This window comes from Symphodus melops (genome assembly GCF_947650265.1).
Source record: "Symphodus melops genome assembly, chromosome: 6".
Taxonomy (NCBI): domain Eukaryota; kingdom Metazoa; phylum Chordata; class Actinopteri; order Labriformes; family Labridae; genus Symphodus; species Symphodus melops.
In genome coordinates, this window is record NC_136696.1 from 28,370,830 (window position 1) to 28,381,871 (window position 11,042).

Sequence of the window (11,042 nt, forward strand, 5' to 3'; positions counted from 1 at the left end):
TGATATTTGAACCTGAGCAGAGCGATTTACTTCCTCTGCCTCACTCACTGACGTCTCCCCTCTCTCTCTCTCTCTCTCTCTCTATCTCGCTCATCGCACTTTGTCAACAAACGGTTGTCATGGAGACGGGACGGACCTGCAGCGCCTCACGCTCGCTCTCCTGAGTGCAGATAAACAGGAAGTGAGTTTGCTCCGTGGTCACTAAAACGTGGTGACGTGTAGCTCGCTGTTTTCGCGCGGGGGGGAAAACTATTTTTGATTTTTCAAAATTTTTCAAATTTGCAGAAAAGTTGCGGCGATTGGACGAAATTGCGAGGTCGCTCAGAAATCGCGGGGATTGGTTGAATTGGCGTGAACTGTTGCGATCGCGACTTCCCTGGATGGACTATCCTTCAGATATCTTTCACTCTCCGTAGCGAACCGTCATCCGAGACACTTCATTGACATCTTCAAGCCTCTGAATCTTTGCACTTTGGCCTCACCGTCCATTTTATACAAGAGACTAAATATTGATCGAGGTCGACCCGTTATTAAAACTGTTAACAATACTGATCCGTCTGCTCAGAGGGGGCCGTGAGCCGAGCTGCCAGTCATGATGAAGAGCCCGTTGTGAGGTTATATTTTCTCCTCCTCCTCCATGACAGACTCACCCTGCTTATAGGAGTGCTCAGGCTCTACGGCTCTACGGCAGGGTTTGGGGGGGTCTGCAAGCTGAGCTGCCATAAAGTTGTGAAGCAGGCAGTGTCAGGTTGAACCCTGCAAACCAAATGTTCAAACTTTTTACAAATTCTGCTCAATCTTGACTGTTTTTTTTTTTTTTTTTTTTTTTTTTTGAGCGTTTTCTTCCCTCGAGACGAGTCGGTCTAAAGGAGCAGCGTGCAACAGTTTAACACGTGAATCTAGTCCACGTGGATCCTCCTGAATCCGTCTCTGCGTCAGGACTGAGAACCGTGAGGGAGAAGCTGAAATTAAATAGATAGAAAAGAAGATTGAAAAACGAAGTGGAACTTGTTAACAGTGTTCTTGTTGAAATGAAGCTGAGCGAAAGTTCAGTAAGAAAGACTTTAAGTGATCACAATCAGGTTCTCACTCACTCTTTATTCACGCTGTCATTCTCGAGCTGTCAGTTTGGGCCGTCCGTGGGTTAATCAGCTGTTTTGTCACCGGACCTCATCTAACCAATGGCGCAGCGTTCCTCCTTCGTTGTCGGCCTATCATCGTTCAGCTCTCCTTTTAAATATGATCCTGTTTCTTCCCTCGTTCTTTCAAGCTGGCTTCGTGCGCCCCTCCACCTCCCCATCACCGCCATCTTCAGGAGCAGAGTCGACTCCCATCAATTCTTCTCCCACTCAGTCTCATCCAATCATCCAGTCCTCCACCACCAGGGTCTGGACTCCATGGGGGGGGGGATCTATCCTAATGACGAGCAGGACTTCATCACTAAACACATCTTCCACCTCATAGAGTCCAAGCGCCAAAACATTCTGTCAAATCTCATTCTGTCCATCACTCTGTCGCTGTAATAAATTCATTCTTAATATCACTTGTCTCTCCTGATTGAACTGATTTTATTTGAGTATTTTGTGTGAAAGTGTTTCAGATGTGACGTCAGTGTGTTTTGTTTTTTTGGCGGCTCTAATTTAACGTTCATGCCGACAGTCACTCGATCCGCTCTAAGAAAAGCTCCTGGAAATGTCGGCTGACGCTGCGTCGCAAAACCAAGAAAGTACCGAGCATGCAGAGTGTTCCTCACCTTCCTTTAGATTTTTATTTTTTTTAGGGGTGGGGGGTGGGGTGTTGTGCCCATCTCGGCCCCGGCACGTCGTGGCCCCCGACGACCTGCAGGCGCTCGGCCCATGAGGGATTATCCTTCCAAGCCCGGAAAAGACGTGTGAAATTGTGACGGGCACGAAAATGAAATGACAAAGTTTGCGAGGCTGTGCGTGGAGGAGCGTGTTAGCTGTTGGCACGCACACCGCTGTGTAAGCCGATATGTGCGCCTGCGTGTGTGCGTTGGTGTGTCCGGGTGTGTGTGTGTGTGTGTGTGCGGGTGCCCTGCCAGTGGAACAGGGCCAACTGTGAGGCCGGTGTGAGTCAGTGGTCTTTCAGCCTCAGAGAGCTGCGATCACGGCTCCGAGCAGGTGCTCCGAGCGGGAAACACGATCGGCTCCACACACCGCCGCTCTATCGCTTTAATTGATTAGAGCGAGTTTTATGACAGTCAGGCCTCAGCATGCGGCCCGCAGCCGAGTCCACATCAACACTCCACAAAAGGTTCTGGACTAACTCTGAGCTCGCTCTGAGACTTCAATGACCAGAACCCCGTGAGTCAGCTCTGACGGCTTTTAATCAACAGGAAACGCTTCGGTGATAATCGATGACTTTAAGTCACGCTTCCTTCTTTTACCATCAGCAAGCGGCTCCGTCAGAACCGGGCAGAGATGGACCCAGAACAGAGAGCTGTTTGATCCATCCATCATGAACTCATTCTGACACCGCTGTCGAGCAATCCAGGGTTTAGTGTCTTGCCCGAGGGCACATTAGAAGGTGCAGGTGGGGATCGAACCCTTGACCTTCAGACTCTGCCACTAACCCACAGCCTCCTCTGTTAGCGAGCCGTAACTCGCTGTCCACTCATGGTCAGAAAGTTTTGGACCGTCTGGACCCGCCGTCTGCAATTTGTCTGTCGTGGTCGTCATGGAAACCCTTAGTGATGGGGTCTTTTTGTAGACATGATCAGTACTCTAGAGACTATCAGGGTACCCGACGCAGACCCGTGGATCCCTGCTTTGGAGACGCCATCGTGGGTCTTGGTTGGTCCCCCCCCCCCCCCCCCCGTAGGAGGCCCAGTCATCGCCTGCATATCAACATGATGAGTCAGAACATAGCAGCGTTAGCTTCACAGAGTCATCCTCTCTACACTCAGGAGGTTACGTCTTCATTTCCCCCACGTGTCATAGAGAGGTCAAAGGTCACAGACAAGGTGCTGGGGTTAGGGTTAGGGGCCCTTGAGGGCCAAACAGAAACCCCTGCGTTCTTAACAAAGGTGTCGCTCGGTCGGTTCGGGCTGAGGTTGGAACCCAACAGGTAAAACACAAAGCTCTGTGATTGGTCAGGATTCATCCTCAGAGGGACGACGAATAAAGAGCTGGTTGCACTTTCTTTTTTTTCCGGTGATGTCTTGGGGACTTTTTTTTGACGTGTAACTGAAAACATAGCAGCTGTTGACCATGTTGAAGTGACAGCCAATCATCAGACACTTCCTGGTTCTTTTTCAGATTTCTGTTCATGCTGCAGATTTGATTTGGCGCGGGCAGCTTTTGTTGCGGTTGTGTTTTTGAGCGTGTTCCTCTCTTTGCCTCTCATCTTTAGCGCTCACTCTGCAGGTGTTTTGTTCTTCACACTTCATCTCTGACCTCTGACCCCCCCGCCCCCCCCATCCCGCCTCTGTTTATCCCTTCCTAATGAAGCTGTACTCCCCTCAGCAGATTCAGTGTGGTAGCTCTTTGTTTCTCTCCTGCGCTGCGTCTCTTCAGACGACGTCTTTCTCCTCTCAGAGAGCCAATTAGACGAGTCGAGGAGGACGGGGTGCGTCGTGGGACTCGGCTGGACGTGTCAACAGGTCTGTTTTGATCCGGGGATGAGAGCGTCTTGGTCGCCCAGCTTAAAGGATTGGTGGAGAATGTAAATTCAGCTCTGGTGAGGGGTCAGCCAGGACAAAAGGGGAGGCGACACCCAGGCTAAGGTTACCGCCCGAGGAAAAGTCCCAAAGTCAAGGGTAAAGTCTGAGACTCCCTCCGGCCCCCCCGAACCAGCCGATCACCGCTCATCCAGAGCTGATGATACCGGATCGTCCCACTCACCAGTTTTGGGTTCTTTTTTCTTTAATGAAGTTCTGAAACGTTCAGAGAGTCTTTCCTCCTCCTCCTGACGGCCTGATTGGTTAACAGAGCTGACCTTCATACTTTGACCTCTCTTAACAACCTTCACTCCGAGTCCTGATGTTGACTCAGCGTCTGCCGGAGCTTCTCCTGCAGGACATCTGCACTTTATCAAACATGCCTCGTCCTCGTCCCCTCTCTCCTGTCAGCAGCACGTCTGCTCTCCAGCTGGTGCTGACGACCGCACTTTGAAACGCGACACTGCTGCAGAGTTGTTTGCGTTCTGTTAGCAGAGAAACGTGGAGGACGTCAATTAAGGGGACGGGATGGACCAGCGTCCCCCAGAGAGCAGCACTTCCTGTTTGGGTTGGCTGCTCTTAACCTTCTCAGTGACCCTTTAAAGTGGATCACACTCAGAGGACTCCTCGCACACTTCTGATCCGCTCTTGATCAGACACTTTCATACATGCACTTCTCCAGACAGAGGACACGACAACAACGCTCACATGACAGCGTTCAGCCTTTGACCCACGCCACGTGTGATTGGCTGCATTAATGAAAGAAACTCAAATCTCAAAACTCGAACCCACTTTCTTTCCCTGAATATTTCCTGCTGCGTTCGTGCGTCGGCTCGACCCCGACGTCTTGCAGACGCTTTAACAGGAAGCTGGTGGAGGAAAAGTTGCGGGCAAAGCTGCGATGAAAAATGTGTGCAGGAAGCTCGGCATGAAATGTGCAAAGAATTTTCCGGAAAGAACATTGCACTCCTGAAAATGTCGAGATATTCCAGAACTTCCAGAGTTTGTAGTTAAGTCGTGGTTCACAGCGGGAAGACGGGGGGGGGGGGGGATTCACTGAGGGGACGGGCCAGAGGAAGTAAAGTCGGTTTGCATTCAAAAATCCGTCTTACTTGGAAAGACGTTCTTGGGTTTCGTGCGAGTGCGACGACGCCGTCAGATACGTCGATCGATAAAGAGTCCAGGAGTCTTCGCTTGCTTGAACTCGACGGCGAGATCTTCGGATGTCCGCCCGGAGCGACAGTAACATCCATCAAGCCTGGAGACGATGTCAGCTGACGGTCGAACCTGAAGCTGAAGGGTCACACGGTATCACGATATCGACTCTTCGTCGTCACGTTGTTCTTTGATTTCCTGCTCGGATGTGTGATGTGCCAAGGTACCCCCCCTCCCCCTTACCCCCCCCCATCCCCCCTCTTCTCATTATCCCGTGCAGATGTTCAGCACTGGACCCTCGCCGTATCAGGTGACCTCAAATCTAATTGATATCAAAACTGTGGCGGGGGGAAGCCTAAGCCCCCCTGCGCTCTCAGGTTTCAGCCCGGCCCGACTTCTGACAGCCACTTTGAGCGTGAAACATGCACTGTCCTCACTTCAAAGGAAGGGAAAAAAAACATCCCACCGCCACCTAGGAAGAGCCCGACAAATCCACGCTCTGCCCCGTAACCGCTGATCAGACTTGTGTCCGAGCGAGCGGACAGCATTTATTTTGGCACGAGGAAACAAAAGCAGGAATAAGCCGGCGGTCAAACAGTGAGTTTAATGCGGGAAAGTGATCCGAGGTGGGAATTACAATGCAGCTGAGAGGGGGAATTGGAAGCTTAAGGAGAGGATGTGATGGTAATGACTTTAAGGCGGCATAATCCTCCCCATCTGGGCCCCGGCGAGCGTTTGATATTTATGGTCGATGATCAGCACTAATAGCTTTGTTATTGTCTTATGGGCTGAATCTGTGAATGGAAGGGAGCATGGGAAGAGGCTCCTGATTTGTTTGGTTTTCATTTTGTTTTGGGTTCAGACCCGGGATCGGTTTCAGACGGAGACGTGTCTGATCTTTGTCTCGCTGTGGACACACACACACACACACACACACACACACACACACAGAGGGTTTTCTCACACTGGGCAGACGACACCTGGACTGCACGACTTCTTAAAGTGGATCTTATTCATCTGAGGACTTCTGATGCTCGAGCATCGCGGCCTGACGTCAAACCACTGGACTCGGTAACGAGCCGTTTCACGGATGAGCACGCCGCTGGTTTTGGGGACGACACAGTCCGATGGTGGAGGCTGGGCGTAAGGTGCCTGATCACCTTATTTCAAAATAAAAGCACACAGCGATTAAAGTCCTCTCAGCCTAAGACAGAACAAGCACTGAAAATAAAAGCCTAATTATTTTTATTATTCAAATGAGAAATAATGGAGTTTCAAACAGGCAGGAATTTTGGGATTAAAAAAATGAAACCCTGTAACAGCCGCTAATGTTTTTATTTTATTTTATTTTAATTCTTCAGACTTTTCAAGGAGCAGCCACACCTCTTTGCACGCAGCCACATGAGCACACGGTCTTACGTGAGGTGGTCATGAAGCGTTTCTGATTCAGCGTCCGACCTTTACGGCGACGTGAGGTGAAAACAGAAAACAGGGAAGGAAGGAAAAACACGGAGCTGTCTAAATATTCTGGAGTATTCTGGGACGCTCCTCGCCGACCCTTGGCCCACTTGTCTGATGGATGACTTTATGACACTATTCTTAGTCCGGAGCGTCACCGAGGGCCAGGCTGCCCGTGCCCAGGGCATGAGACCCTTTCTCTGGGTATGTCGTTACAGGACTGCACGGGGGGGGGGGGGGGGGGGGGGGGACCAGTCTTCATTCTCCCCAGGACTTTTATACAAGACATTAGTGATGGGAATGAAACAGCACTTGTTTTTTTGATCCTCATTCAGTCAGAATGTTGGATCAAGTCTGGACTTCCCCAGACCTCGAGTCCACCTGGTCACGCTGGCTCTGTGCTGGCACGTCCATCCTGTCTCCAGACAACACCAGGTGGACCTGGAACACGGGGCCTAAGAGGTCCAAGGTCACATGACTAAAACCTTCGGTCCATGCCCAGATCCGGGACGAGCTGTTTGGGGGGGATGAAGATCTCTACCTCCCAACAACCGTCTCTCACCTCCATTTTGGTGACTCATCTTCAAACACTCCAGATTCGATTGTTGTTGTTCCTGCTTGTTTCTTTCTTGTGTTTTGTTCATGAAGTGCTTTATCAATAAAGTTGAGTTTTAAGAGTTCAGAGACATTGATCTGATCGCCTCCAGACTTCTTCTAGAATCCCAAGAGCATGATGGGAAATGTAGGATTCAGGGACTCGGATTGAAGCTGAAATAAACCTCCTGTGTCCTCTTTGACTTCTTCCTCTCGGCTCAGGATTTGATTTTAGCTGAGTTTAAAAGTAGATTCAAATCCAAAGATAGAAAAATACTTAAATGTCAAAGTGTCGAATCCGTCTAAAAGTAAACCTCCTCTTGGTTCACGATTGGTCGATGGTACGCTGATGAATCAGACACGTTTCTGTTTGGGTTCAACATCGACTCTTTCTCAAACTTTTTCCAGCACTCTGGTTTGGTGTTCCGGCGTCCTGCGGCGTGAACCGCACCTGAACGCCTCTCTCTCAGACGGATGATTAGTTACGTGGAAGAGTTGGCTCTGATGCGACCCGCCGTCTCATTTTACATTTCAGGCATGTTGCTGACGGCCTTCATCCTAAAGGACCCTCCAGCCGGGCCGGCCGGCGGCAGAATCGTGAAAACACATGTCATCCTGGAAACTTGTCCCAGTATGTGGAGCAGATTCAGTTTTAGCACAGGGAGGAATCTGTGGGAATCATGAATGAACAGCAACTGTTCTATGACTGACAGATTCACCACGGGTGGAACAGGAAGTCGATTCTCTAAATCATCTGGATTCTTATCAGACGATTTTAGAAAATCTTTTTTTTTTTTTTTCTTGGTCCGTGACATCATGAGGAGAGATGCAACAATGTTTGATACGATAGCGAGATCACGGTACGATCTTTATTGCAATAATTTAAAAAAAGAAAAGATGTGGAGACTGCTGCTGGATCCTCCCCCCCCCCCCCCCCCCCCCCCCCCCCCCTCCTTCATGTCAGAAGCCCAGTAGGTCTTGTCCCAGCAGCTGAAGTGGGCCTCGTCCTGTCCCGGTCTTGGTCTTGGTCTTGACTCGGTCTAGTCCTGCCTCGTATGTCTTGGTTTCTGTTAGTGTGGTCTTTACTACAACACTCGTCTCTGTGACCCTCCGAGCACCCCCTAGTCAACAAGTCATTCACTAGTTCACTAGTTCTAATAGTCAACAAGTCATTCACTAGTTCACTAGTTCTAATAGTCAACAAGTCATTCACTAGTTCACTAGTTCTAATAGTCAACAAGTCATTCACTAGTTCTAATAATCAACAAGTCATTCACTAGTTCACTAGTTCTAATAATCAACAAGTCATTCACTAGTTCACTAGTTCTAATAATCAACAAGTCATTCACTAGTTCTAATAGTCAACAAGTCATTCACTAGTTCACTAGTTCTAATAGTCAACAAGTCATTCACTAGTTCTAATAATCAACAAGTCATTCACTAGTTCTAATAATCAACAAGTCATTCACTAGTTCACTAGTTCTAATAGTCAACAAGTCATTCACTAGTTCATTAGTTCTAATAGTCAACAAGTCATTCACTAGTTCATTAGTTCTAATAGTCAACAAGTCATTCACTAGTTCACTAGTTATAATAGTCAACAAGTCATTCACTAGTTCATTAGTTCTAATAGTCAACAAGTCATTCACTAGTTCTAATAGTCAACAAGTCATTCACTAGTTCTAATAGTCAACAAGTCATTCACTAGTTCACTAGTTCTAATAGTCAACAAGTCATTCACTAGTTCTAATAGTCAACAAGTCATTCACTAGTTCACTAGTTCTAATAGTCAACAAGTCATTCACTAGTTCTAATAGTCAACAAGTCATTCACTAGTTCTCATAGTCAACAAGTCATTCACTAGTTCTCATAGTCATTTCCATGTCTTAATTCGACCTTCAGAAACATGAGTCAGTGTTTGAGACTCTCGGCTCACTGCTGCCCCCCAGAGGTCGAGGAGGTCACTGCAGCGTGTTTCCTCAGTCGTGTGGCATGTTGGTTAATGTGTCGTCTAATGCTCAGTAAGACCGCGGACACGCTGGGAATGTAGCGCACACACACTCTCTCTCTCTCTCAAACACACACACACACACACACTCTCTCTGTCTCAAACACACACACACACACACACACACACACACACACACACACTCTCTCTGTCTCAAACACACACACACACACACACACACACTCTCTCTCTCTCTCAAACACACACACACACACACACACAAACACACACACACACACACACACACACACACACACACACACTCTCTCTGTCTCAAACACACACACACACACACACACACACACTCTCTCTCTCTCTCAAACACACACACACACACACACACACACACACTCTCTCTCTCTCAAACACACACACACACACACACACACACACTGTCCTGTATGTTTCTGAACCTGAGCTCAGACTCTGGAGTCTGGAGTTCGGAGGGAACGTCTGCACTAAAACAATTTACAGAAACAATGTTTCATTTGATGTGACCAATCAGTGAGCTGCATTTTTGTTAAAGCAGTGTTCATTATGGTCTGTCCTCTCGTCTCTAGTCCTCTCTGAGCAGACACACCCGAGACCGGAGAGCGCCGGGACCGAACCAAGACCGAACCAAGGCCGAGACATTTAGGGATCAAGACCGTAAATAATCATCATGTCACCCTAACGGGAAGTTTGCAGCCGTAACCATGGAAACGACAGATGAACTGAAGTTATTTATTGTTTTACAAAGAGGCCGGTCTTGATTTAAAATCCGGACTCTGTCCAGTCTGAGACCAGTGATCGATGTTTGGCTCGCATCGGGAGCTTTAGATGTCGGCGCATCCCGAAAATCAAACACGTGATTAAAAGTTAAAAAAAATAAAAAATCTGTAATCGTCATAAAACTTCATCCTTCAGTGTCGACTTACTACATGCCACACGACCTCATCAACCCCGTGTACACACACACACACACACACATCATGCCGTCGCTGTCATGTGTGTACTTTAAAGTGTGTGCGTTGGCGTGCGTTCGTGTGTCTCCTGTGTCCGTGCTCCGGGACATTTGTTCCTGCAGCTGAACATGTGCAGGACAATTTCTCGATTCTTCCAGCAGCGGACAGCTGCAGCGTGAATTACACTAAAGCTGCTGCTTTGGGGGGATTAGGCTGCTGGAGTGTGTGTGTGTGTGTGTGTGTGAGTGTGTGTGTGTGTGAGTGTGTGTGTGTGTGTGTGTGAGCGTCCCCTGGGACATGTTAACCTCGTGCAGTCATAGGTCCTCCGTGTCCTGGACCAAGATCTGAACTCTTACTGTCTCTGTGGCTCAGGACTCAGACTCGACTTTCATCTTCTGACTGAACTGAAGCCTCGAACGTCCAACTGTGAGAGAGAGAGAGAGAGAGAGGGAGAGAGAGAGAGAGACAGAGAGAGAGACAGAGAGAGAGAGACAGAGAGACAGGCAGGCAGAGAGGGGGAAGAGAGAGGGAGGGGGGGAGGGAGAGAGAGAGAGAGAGACAGGTAGAGAGAGACAGAGAGACAGAGAGAGAGAGAGAGACAGAGAGAGAGAGGGAGAGAGAGAGAGACAGAGAGAGACAGAGAGAGACAGACAGAGAGAGGGAGAGAGAGAGAGACAGAGAGAGAGACAGAGAGAGAGACAGACAGAGAGAGAGACAGAGAGACAGACAGAGAGAGAGAGACAGACAGAGAGAGAGACAGACAGACAGAGAGAGAGACATGCAGGGAAGAAGCCACAGGTGAGATTTGAACCCGGGTCGTACGGTTCAGGGACTTACTGACCACAAGGCCACCGGCGCCGCAGACACATCATAGATCATCTGCAGCTCTTTGAACTTCCTTATTTCACTTTGAAAAACATGCAGGAAGTACATTTCAAAATAAAAGCACTACATCTGTACTGGTTCTGACACATCTGTACTGGTTCTATCACATCTGTACTGGTCCTACATCTGTACTGGTTCTGACACATCTGTACTGGTCCTACATCTGTACTGGTTCTGACACATCTGTACTGGTCCTACATCTGTACTGGTTCTGACACATCTGTACTGGTTCTATCACATCTGTACTGGTTCTATCGCATCTGTACTGGTTCTACCACATCTGTACTGGTCCTACATCTGTACTGGTTCTGACACATCT